This window comes from Dermacentor albipictus, chromosome 1, assembly GCF_038994185.2.
Source record: "Dermacentor albipictus isolate Rhodes 1998 colony chromosome 1, USDA_Dalb.pri_finalv2, whole genome shotgun sequence".
In the NCBI taxonomy this organism is placed as follows: Eukaryota; Metazoa; Arthropoda; class Arachnida; order Ixodida; family Ixodidae; genus Dermacentor; species Dermacentor albipictus.
The window spans coordinates 369,708,597-369,720,338 of record NC_091821.1 but is presented as its reverse complement, the minus strand read 5'-3'; the positions used below and the strand labels follow the sequence as shown (position 1 = coordinate 369,720,338).

At 46.4% G+C, this 11,742-nt stretch overlaps 1 long non-coding RNA gene across 3 annotated transcripts in view; it reads right to left on the bottom strand.

Annotated features, from left to right (window-relative positions):
• Positions 1-2,092: 2,092 nt before the first annotated feature.
• LOC135904090 (uncharacterized) overlaps positions 2,093-11,742 on the bottom strand; it is a 181,717-nt gene continuing 172,067 nt past the window's right edge. For 2 of the 3 annotated variants that reach the window (XR_010565008.2, XR_010565009.1), the window contains exons 2-3: positions 5,004-5,208; positions 2,096-2,409 (exon numbers count right to left, since the gene is read on the bottom strand). This is a non-coding gene — a long non-coding RNA (uncharacterized lncRNA). Of the gene's footprint in view, positions 2,410-5,003; positions 5,209-11,742 lie in introns of all 3 variants that reach the window. The other variant, XR_010565007.2, reaches the window with a different exon arrangement.

The window sequence follows — 11,742 nt, the reverse complement described above, 5'->3', positions numbered from 1 at the left end:
ACTGTGAGTCGGGCTTCCGCCAGTCGGTTCGCGGAAGCAGTGCCCTGGCTCTGAAGTCAAACCCTCGCCGCTGAACCGCACCATGCCAAGACATTCCACAAACGGACCAGATGCCCCAACGGGGCGTGGTAGTGTTTTCTGCGGGGGAGTGTGTCTTGCTTTTTTGTAAGAGAAGAGACTCGTTGCACTGCAAAGGATGTGTGGCGACGGCCTTGACGTATTGGAAGTCCGGATACTGTGATATAAAGTTTGTGAACAGGGATGAAGTACCTCAGACAGGCTGGCCAACGTTTCGATAGGAGGACCTATCTTCGCCTTTGACGAAGATAGGTCCTCCTATCGAAACGTTGGCCAGCCTGTCTGAGGTACTTCAACCCTGTTCACAAACTTTATATCACAGTGTGCCATCCCATCTGTCAGCCCCTTTCTTGTTTTTGGAAGTCCGGATAGTATCACCCTGGAGCCCCGTTGTGTGCACACTGCGCGCACCGCAGTGTGATTGGACGAACGATGGGGCGAGAGGGTTGCTGGGGATGCTTTTAGGTACGTGCGGAGCCGTTGGAAGGGGATTCGGTGGAGATTCGGCTGAGAAAGAAAATCAAATTCTAACCTTTGACTCGTAGTTTGATGTCCGTGTAAATCCTTTCCATTCTATCGCTTGCCTACTCTATCTTAAATAAACAGTTAACCCCTTTGCAATCAGCGTCACTGGCTTGCCTACTGTAACGTGACTTCGCGACATCCACAACATCTTCAAGTTTCCTTCACTGACATCGAGGTGAACATCAACTTTGGCTGAAAATGTAAGAATTTAGCATGCCCACTGTGGTGGTCGTCGCTTTCCTCCTGTCCTTTGGAGAGAAGTGCATTGGTCGACTGTAGAAATTTCACCGAGAGTTTGGCTCACTCTTCGCCATAGAAAGGATATCCGCTTCGAAACTGTGCGGATGGAAAATGGCAGCACTGTGGCTTGTGCTGTACGACCCCAGAGTTTCGAATCATTCCGGGTTCTCCCACATCACGGTGTCCAAATTCCGGATACCACACCCAAGCGCTTCTATAGTTCTCAAAGTTGCCATGTCCAGCCCTTCTCTTTTCCTTCTCACGTTTCTCATTTTTACTCCAAGCGCTGGCGTCAACGTGTCCAGCCGTGCATAAGCAGAAATTTGTCCCCTATCCCCACTATTCCCGAAAGAAAAGTAAATCTATTTTCACATTTTACACCAGGTTTTGTAACCAGGACATTTGTGCACCTGAATTCCTCAAAATCCCGACCGCTGTTAGCGCCGCCACCTGTAAATGAGAAAAGTGTGTGTCTCGTATTTTTCAACAATTTCAAGCATAAAGATAGCGCAAAATAAAGATGCGCACAAAGGACAGGCGTCTTTGTTGCTACAGATGTGAATGCTGTTAATGTAAAACGCAACGCTATGTGGCTATGTGCAGCACTGTCAATTAGGCTAAGCTTGCAAAGGCTGTTGATGGCTCCTGTCCCGATCTTCTTCTCCGTGCCTTATTTTGCGGGATTCTTAAGCTAGAATCAGGAAGCATCTAACCGAGTAGCACGTGTTGAACAACATCGCAGGCACTATTCTGAAGTGTCTGCTGAACCCTCCTCATATAAGATGCGCGGAAGAAAATTTGCAGAAGTGGGTTGCGAGGGAAAAGCGTCAACATACGGGAATTGCGCTCTTTAATATGGAATTATATTGTTATGCATTGTCATTCAGATATGCGACGTCAGAGCTCGAAGAACCCGAACCCAGCAACAGATAGTCAATATCAACATAATCCCTTTAAGCGCCGCCCATGTATCAGTGTATATATGGGCTTAGCGGTTGTCGGTTGTCATGGATGAAGTCAAGAAAAAGAACTTTTAGCAAAATGAACTAAATTTTCGTGATGACTACGGACAGGAAATACGGGTACCTGAATTCCTGAAAATCCTGTGGGCAATTAGCGCTAGCGAATTAACGCGAAAACATGAATGTAAACACGAATATGTGGATGCTTAAGCTAAAACAAAATTTGCGGGGGAAAAGTATTCTAACAAAAATAATCGAGTACCACAAATCGAAACTGTAAGCCTCTTTCTTTCACTTGTTCAAAGGAGTGACCTCGAATGTGTATTTCACTTTGCTGGGTGGATTCCACGTTACATTCGAAGCGGATACGGTACGCCGCGACTGAGTAGGGAAGGTATAACATGGCTGTGCCCCGCAGAAGGTCTTCATGAGTTCCCATCTAATTTCAGCTGCGGCTCCGGGGTTGTCGTGGTCGAACCACGGAACAGGCTTCGGCCTTTCAGCTCAAAAAACAGCAACGCTGCTGTCATGAGCACCACGAGCGCCGCCAGCACGATGCGGGCTACGATGAAGAATCTGAGTCCATTGTCCTCGGGTTTGCCGCCTGCGAGGAATAAAGCTCGTTACTCGCAGAAACACACCCAACTGTTCCTGAAATAAAATGCTGCCATTGGATTGATTGTATAACACGATGCTACACGAAGAAAAATTAGATGGGTGAGTCGGAAACAAAGCTTCGCTGTTGAATAAGAATTCGTCTTATTCCAAGGATTGAACGCGAAACGCAGCTTGACAGGAGCAGTCGCTCTGAGGGGTCAGCCCACCGGAAGGCAAATCATTCGTATTGAGCTATACGAGCTAGGCCGTTGATTAAGCAATCAGTTCTACTCACTGCGGAGACCGACTCATCGTATTACACCTCGCCGTCCACCACGATATGGTTTCGTGCAACGAATGAAACTCACATAGACTCCCGGAGAAGGACTAGTTTTGCAGCTGCAAGAGAATTCCACTGCATGGTTCGAGCAATGAACCCGAGGCCACCACCTGGCCGGGGCAGTTAACCTACTGGCGCTATGCCCTGGATAGATATTGCCTCAAACCTGAAGCGTCCTTTCCAATAACTGCAGTGTTCAATGGCTATGGCGGTCTGCTGCTGAGCACGAGGTTGCGAGATCGATATCTGACTGAAGTGACCCCATTTTATTGGAGACGCAATGCACGTGCACGTATTGAGTGCATGCTAAAGAAACCATGGAAGCCCACATGATTCTGGAGTCATATGACAAAGTTTGTGAGCATTTGTGTTGCAATGCTTTGACACGTTAAAACTTGTCACTCAATCAAAATCTACTTTCCTAAAAAAAAATACTTGCATGGGTTTTCCCATTCTAGAATAATGCTACAGTCAGGTGGGCGGCAACTATTCATTTCACAAATATTACCGGGTTGCGGGATCGTAAGTGTTGCAGGTCATATACGTTTCGGGTTTCCGCACAACATGATTGTTTAGTTATTTTTCTCTAGAGCTGAGGGGCCACCATCTCTCGTGTGATGAGCGTCCATTTTATTCGTCGAAATGTTACATACACAAGGTCCTTACAAGTGGTGGAGCTTAACTACTTCTTTAAGTAAATAGAAATTATTTTAGCATTTGTATATTCTCTTTCTCCTTGTATTCACATTCACGTGGAACTGCGGCCCCGTATTTTGCATTGTGGCGTGCAAAATCGGTGATGATGACGATGAGCCACAATAAACAGGAGCATATTTTTACTGAACAGAGAGCCCCAGCTGACGGTCATTCCTCAGCGGATAAATCACCTGGCCCTCACGCCGGCTGTGTGTGATCTGAGCCACGCCCCCGCTTCGCTTCCTAGGCAATGGCCTGTCCCTAGCTAGCCTCCGTTCTCCTCATCTTCCTCGATACCGATGCAGCTACGACGTAATTCTCAGGATTAAATGGAACATGTAGTAGCTAAAGAAAAACTACCTTGAACGATGACCGCAACATCGTAAAAATACGCAGCTTGGCTTAACTGACAGATGCGTTACATGTGCAGAATAAACGTTGCCTTACCCCCGTGGAAAAATTGTTGCTGATTTCACGACACACTGAATATAATCTCCCAAGTTAGCTTGGCACGCTTCAGCCAAGACGAAATGAGCTAAGATGTCATGCAAAGTAGGTCAGACCAGTGTATGTCCGTGTGTTATGTGCGTCCTTCTTAGAACGTTGTTGTCAATTTGACACAAAGCTCATTGTTTTTGTTTTTCTAGTGCGTGTTATATCTGTCTTTAAGATCATATCCTTGGTTCGTGGCAGTAAGCCATCTCATCTTTAAATAAGCTTTTTTCCCTGTGCTATATTATAATTAAGTCCAATGTCGCCATCACTGCGTTTTTTTTCCGCTGCCTTTGTGCCTCTAATCCTCTAACCATTTCCTCACGTATCACAGCTTCCAGACGTTTTGTTCACGGTTTACTACATAATGTCTCCAACTCTCAATATACGAATACATCGCCAGCTCTCGTTTTGGATATGAAGCTCTACAAAAGCAGTTTCCGAGTAGGCCTAGCATTCTCTAAGGAAACAGCGTGACCGCATACATTCAGGGGCACAAGGACAAAATGTAAAGCTCCTCTACATGGCGTAAACTGCCGTGCAAGCTTTCTTGGGCTGTGAAATTTTTCCCTCTCCACCTAAAGGAGCATTCCATCAGTTGGGGTGAGATATATATAGCAAAGCAAACTTCCATAGCTCTCTTTTCGAAGAAAAATAAGCATTTGAGGACCTTTGTCACGCCTGTTATCACGGCCGCTATAGCAAGCTCGTAAATTTTCTTCACAGGCGGAAAACGGACTCAGAGCTGTTTCAGATGCTTCCAAAATATAGATACAGGCACCTGTAAGTGCCAGTGAGGTATTTCTGGCGAAAGAAGCACAGGTCATAAGAGGCTAAATGAAGTTTTTTGACAAATCGATTCTACTAATGTACATAATTCAATTATATACAGTTCTGTAGTAGCGATCAAGCTGCGGAGTCCATGCCCCATCTTCACATCATTTGGCTGTGACAGGTCATTCGCTGCCTCACGTACACTAACTACCTGTATAAGCACCAGTTAGGACGTTCATTAACAAATCGTCGAGCGCGAAAATTTACTCCCCGCTGGCACCAAGAGATGGTATACTCACTTCCTTCCTCTATGATCCGACGGTCAGCTTCTCTAGGTCGCCTATCGACTCCTTCGGGTGGCGTAGCTACAGTAAATGGCGCTCCGGGATACTCGATCATGTAGGCGCCTTGGTACCTGCGCACAGACTGGCTCACTGGAAGCCCACCTGTACGCAGGGCCAGCATCCTTTGTACTTGTTCCCAGTCAACGACACTTGCCCACTGCTGGGTATTGGGAAAGAAGCCGGAATAGCAAATAGAAAGAAACTTAAAGAAGAAGAATGTAATAATAATAATAATAATAATAATAATAATAATAATAATAATAATAATAATAATAATAATAATAATAATAATAATAATAATAATAATAATAATAATAATAATAATAATAATAATAATAACTTTGATGCACATCAACGCTCTTATATGAGGAAAACGATACGCAGTGAGTAGTGCGACTTTGAAAGAAGAAACTTGCTGGCATTGAAATATTTTCACAAAGACTTTCTCAAAAAGAAAACATTTGATGAATCTCGGAACGGAGTATTACAGGAACTGAGGCACAGCGACAACATTTATTACGCTAGTGAGAAAGCTATAAGGTCTTTTCACAGTGATCCCATGGTGGCCGCCATGTTTGATCACGTGATAACGCGTCCGCTGCTTGCCTCAGCTAGGTGCCTTCATTGCCTCCGCATTTACGATGGATATGCATGACGCCGGTGTGGCTCGACGAACTTCTATTTCGGAGCTTATCGTCGACGATGACTGGGTGGATGACACGAAGCTTCGGCTACAGTTTCAGATATATAGCAAGCGCTTTCGGAGCTTGCATCGGTGTGAGCATGCAGCGTATACGGTGTTTGTACTAGAAGTGAATCTAGGAATGTATTCCAAGCTGTCCAACCTTTCCGTGTCTGAAATAAATGAGGATCAGTGTCATTTCTTCTTCTCTATTTATTTTCCGATCCATTTCAAGCAGCAACTCAGTAACGCTTCTCGGTGTGATCACTGACTGCTTATTTTCGGCCTAATCGCGCACGAGTGGGCTCAGTTGCATTATATTCGTTTTTGCTGCGCACAAGGCATATAACGTAGATGTCCTGCAGTTTAGAGTAGTCATGAGCCTACGCCTCTCCGAGAGATCTCCAATTACGCCCGTTTTGAGCTAGTCGTTTCAAAGTTAGGGAGTAGACAGCTAGGCTAGTTCCTACAGATTCATTGTGACGGAGCGCGAACAAACGAATACCGAACACACAGAGAATGCTCGTGGTGGCTATGCACCGTTCCATACACATAGCAGTCAATGTTGTGAAGGCTCTAGAGGCTTCTTGCAGTGGTATCGCTCGCACTTGCATATATAGTTCAATGTTTTTTCTATTCTTTTTTTTTGGGGGGGGGGGGGGCGCAGTTGTGCGCAACTGTCTTCTTTTATATATGGACTCAGTATTGAATGAAACAATTCTTAATGGTTAGAAACAAAAACACTGTGGCATACGGCTGCCAATGCATTGTTTTGGGTTAGTTTTGTTTTTGTGGTTCTTCTGGGGTTTTTTATTTGCAACCTGTCGCGAGGAGCCTGAGCCTCACGTGCCTGCTCGCGCGAGCAAAAGCTGTTGGCGCGCATCGAAGCATGGACGGAACGCGCGGAGTGATAACATTTCTTGACTGAACTTCTTGCCTAGCTTCCACAGCGTTGACTGCTATATATGGAACGGAGTATAGGTGCTCTGTGCCCGTTCTTTTTTTTTTGCGATCCTTCATGGTGAATCGATTGTAAGTTATGCCTGCCAATTTCTTAATTTAATTACACTGCCTAATTATCTGCCGTCTTCGACTGCCCTTCTCTTGGCACCAATTCTGTAGTTTTAATAGACAGCCGGTTATATTTCATGCCCATTACATGACCTCCCCAGCTCATTTTATTCCTCTTAGTGTCTACTATAATATCGGCTACCCATGTACGCTCTCTAATAAACACCGCTGTCTTCCTGCCTCGAAGACCGCTCGCCGCGTCGTCTTCTTCTCAAGCTTTTTCGTTAACCTGCAAGTTTCTGAGCACCGTGCATGGTAGCACTGGTAGATGCAATAACTGTACTTTTCAAGGATAGCGGTATATTGCCAGTAACGATGTGGTAATGCGAATCGTATGCATTCTAACCCATTTTTATTCTTCTGTAAGTTACCTCCTTGTGATCAGACTCCCCTGTGATCAAATGACCTAGATGAGTGTATTCTTGCACAGATTCTAAAGGCTGACTGCCAATCATGAATTGTTGTTCTCTTGCCAGGGTTTCGAACCTTACATTTGTCTTCTGCAGATTAATCTTCGACACCACTTTTACACTTTCCAGGCGAATTAAGGTCCTCGATCCTTTGTTGCAATTCATCCCCACACTTTAAGAAAGAAAAAAAGAAGGAAATGGGGTAACGAGTTTACTCCTTTTGAGGAGTAACTGACTTGCCACAGCCATTCGTCCTTTTGGCGTGTAACTGCGGTTAATTCTTCAAGGACTAACAACTGCTCTTTTACGATGCTCCTCAAAGAAGCAGTTAACGGCATCAGCCATTCATACGACTATAAAAGTTATTGAGCTGATAAAAAAGAAGAGCTCCAAAATAGGATTCGAAATCACATGTTCACGAGTCTCTGCTACACGATGACAGCTGTCTTTTCATTTAATGCACACACACACACGCGCGCGCGCACGCACGCACAAACACACACACACACACGCACGCGCGCACACACACCCTACATAATACATACAACAGCTCGGTTGACGAGAATAATACTGGGAGCCTGTTAAACAGCTCAATGCAGCTTCGGCTATACAAAAGAGACTGGGCATTTCGTGTATGCTCTGCGGGGATAGTCTAGCGTTACATGTACTTGCAACCACATACGACTGCAAAATAAAGCTGCCCGATTATTCTGAGCAATATTTAACGTTAGAAGATTACGGTGATATACGTGCAAACGGGGCACGCAAGTCGATAGGGAAGACGAGCTTCTCTGTCGCTTAGCATATCCTGTTTGAGCTACACGTCGCTCCACGTACTTAAGTTCGTAATATGCTTGGAACTGTTGGAACCTCAGTGCTGACACCCGTTATTGCAGTCGCAACGCTGGCACGAGTTGTTGCAAATGGGTCGCAAGCCCCAAGGGTAGCGTTGGCCTGGCGGCCTGGGGCACCACTGGAAGCATCCGAAGGTCCTGGCAAAGCATGAGTCGACTGCTAACAGAACAACTTGTTTATTCTAGCATTGCAAAAGAGCGGCCGGTCAGGTCGACCGAAGTGGAGAGACGGGAGAGCACGCTTCTCGACGGAAGAATTCGGAGCCTCTCCCTTGGCGTACGGGGGCAGCTGCTTTTATACTCTTTCCGTCGCGGGCAAGAAGGAAGGTCACGGGACGACACCACGTGACAGTGGGGCACAGACACGCTGAGAGACACGTTGGGACAAGGAGGTGACGCATCAGCCGAGCCGGCGCCGGTCAGACCTCCTCGCTTCACACTGGGAGAGCTCCTCTCCCCGGCTGCCGCGCTTTGACAAGCGTGGGCACACACACACGCACACACGAAGACACGTGGCACTGAAACATGCCGGGACGCGCTCGGCGGGGATGCGTCGCGGCCGCTCCGAACGGGCCAAAATGTCCGCCGCTTTGAACGAAGCCCCGGCGTCCGTTGAATCCGCGCCGGCTATACCGCGCGTCGTAGGCGAAACGTAACAGAACGTAAGCGACAAAAATACCATTGATCAATAATTTCTGCCAGTTCATCAATGGCTTGCGCGTTTAATTTGTATCGTTCACTTATACGGTGTCCACATGAGGTACACATGACTCGTCATATACCAACCTTCTAAATTTCACAAAATCTTCTCACGGAGAGCCAAAGTGCTGCCTTGCATGCACTGCAATAGACAGTGCAAGAACGTCAAATCGTTTATGTTTTCTCATTTATGCAGATAATACCGCTTCCACCGCTTCACTCGACGGCACGGTGGAAAACAGCGGAGTGCATGAGGAGTGAGGCTACGTTCACACTTGGTGTCGAAACGGGCGAAAGCGGTAAAAACCCGAAGGAACGCTCCCGCTTTCCGCCTAAGCGAGCGTAAACTTTGGCGGTCAATCCGATCGCTCTCGGACGGATTTCTTACGCCTCGGCGAAAGTACTTCTGCAACGCCGGAAGCCGCACTGGCATGTAAACATTGCACGTGGCGCCCAAACGGCTAGTGGAAGCGATCTAAAATTATCTCGTTTTGTACGATAATGCTCACAGCCTTCACAAAGAAACGTTCAACAAAAGCGAGATTTGTACGAAAATTGCGCAGGAGCTGGGTATTGGCACAAGGTGCAGCCGCAAAGCCCTGCAGTGTCCCAACTACGCACGCTTTTGCCGAGCCGCACGAATCTATCATCGCCGCTTTCAGGTGTCCGCTTCTTCTTCAGCTGCTCCTTGCGCGTCTCTGAAAACAACAGGCTAAGCAGAATAAAGCAATTTATTGTTTTTCTATGTTCATTCTTAAAATCAGTGCTAGTTAGCTCGCACGCGATCGCTCCTTTTGGTGACCAATGAATCGCGGAATGTACATGTTGCTTGAAATGGCGTTGTGACAAGAGCCTTCCCGCGGATAAGTGTGCTCACCGTAGGTATACATTTGGCGAAAGCGGTGGCAGCGATAGGAAAGAAAATGTGAGTATCTTGGACATTAAGTAAAATAACTTCTACCCACTTTGGCATTTTCGCTTTCTTTTTGCTTCCCAAGTGTGAACTAAGCTTAACTGTTGCTGTTTATCCTCCCGTTGCTCACTTTCCGACCAGGGACTAAATAATTACCCTCCGAAACTTACACATGACACGCACACTCCTGTAGTTAGTCCCTTGAGAGGCGAAAGCGGCCTTTTTAGGACTAATTGTCCAGTTACTCTCGTTTTCCCCGGCAATTTTCTTGGAGTGCAGCGTTGCCGAGCAAGATTTTGTGCTGTTTCAAGAGCCTTTAGCAAAGGCGTATTATCGCTAGTCAACCACATACTATGTGGATTGTCATGGAAGGTACAGCTTCGAGCACTTGTGTGCTGTCGGTGCAGCTTGTCACCCATGCTTGGGAACATTGATTCAAGAATGCAGCCATTCACTCTTTCTCGATGCGCGAGGGATATACTGGGCGAAAGTTTGAGTGTGTGTTGGAGTCGATGCGTGTAGATATACCCGCGAGAAACTTACTATGCCAGGAAGCTCCGCTACTCCCTTCGTCACTTTGTAACAAGCGATACTCACTCTTGCCGTCGCTCCGGCTTTGGAGGTTTGCGATCCAACGCTCACGGATGAGCGCATTTTTTTATCCTCGAGGAAAGCCATGCCACGCGAAGAGCCGGAAACACAGGCCATCCTTGTGTAGCAGCAATCCGTCAAGGTGGTGACAGATTCATTTTAATATGCCCGTCACTTTTTTTTGCAGCCAACTACTTTGCACTTTTTCCCTCCACTGTTCCACATTTTGCAGCATGAATGGAGCACAGCGCGTTAGTGACTATACACATTTGCATTTCCGACAGCTGATGGCGTGATGTAAGCAGGATGTAAGCGGTAATAGTTTCGCATTCGTGTGTTTTGTCTTTAGCCAACGTATGGCGCGGAAGGCAAAAGTATCATCTTTTTCTAGAGAAAGTTACTTCCTCGAAAAAGTGTCTGTGGAGGAGGCCGAAAAGGAAGGAAGGAAAGGTAGGGAGGTCAACGAGACGCCCGTCCGGTTTGCTACCCTACACAGGAGAAGAGGATTTAAGGGAAGAGAATAAAGGAAAGAGAGGGAGGGAAGAAGGTACTATCGGTGTCAATACGTGCGGATGTCCATAACTTCACGCCTATAAGCGGTCACTGAGGCCAGTCGCTCTCATAAAACGTAGCGGTTTACAAACGTAGCGGTGCCGTGTCGCTTTGTAAGCCTGCAACGCGGGGGGCCATGGTACGAGAATCTTAGTTTCTGAAAATGGTCTGTTAACTAATCGGTTTAACACACTCTGAAGAATGCCGCGTTCGTTGTCATAGAGATTACAAAAAATACAACACTGCTCGATCGTCTCTTCACAGTTGCACGAGTCACATATCGGTGTGTCGGGCCTGCCAATAAGGAATAAGTAGGCTTTTGTAAAAGCCACCTTTAACCAGAAGCGGCACAGTAAAGTTGCATCACAGCGGGAGAAGTTTGATGAAATCTGCAGCTTCAATGTAGGATCCAATTGCTGGAGACGGCAGTTGGAGAAAATCGGGTTGTTCCACATAGCTTTAGTATTGGTTTGAGCAACTAAACGAATACCCCTCGCAGCATCTGTCCTGTGCCCCGGAAGTGCCCCGGAAGCCATAGGAAGATGATGTCATGTGCGTTTGTAAGGGCTTGATGGAGAACCTCTCTAGTCTCAAACACCAGTTGTTCATGGGTCTTGCGTCTTAAGGCTGACTGCAGACTCAGAAGGGCTGCCATGGAGTCACAAAAAACGACCCACTTTCGAGGTTTGGCTTGTAAAAAAAAAGTGTGGCTTGTAAAAAAACGTGTCTAGAAATTGTAAACTGAATCTTGCGTCGCAGTCTACGTTCTTCAGTTCACAATATTTTTTTTTTCTTTTATTCTAAACTGGCACCTGCGCATGCAGCTCCGAATTTCGTTCCTTTCTCCACAAAAAGGGCAAACACGATATACTTCCAGCAAGACCTCTTCCTTTTTTTGAAAGGTTACGTTACAAATATTACT